Consider the following 206-nt stretch of genomic DNA (forward strand, 5'->3'; position numbering starts at 1 on the left):
TGATGCGTTCTATAATAGAAATACCCGTCGTAGCGTTTCTTCCGAGTCAACCCGCTCACGAAACTCTCTCTCTCGTCGTGGAATCCCCGCGTCGGAGAGTAAAACGCCGAAGGCTTACTATGAAACTTACGTCTCTCGACGATGGGACGATCCACGCGAAGAGTTGTTACGTGCACGCGTATGGTGCGATTGCGTCGATTCGCTTT

This window comes from Nomia melanderi, unplaced genomic scaffold (assembly GCF_051020985.1).
Source record: "Nomia melanderi isolate GNS246 unplaced genomic scaffold, iyNomMela1 scaffold0260, whole genome shotgun sequence".
Lineage (NCBI taxonomy): Eukaryota > Metazoa > Arthropoda > Insecta > Hymenoptera > Halictidae > Nomia > Nomia melanderi.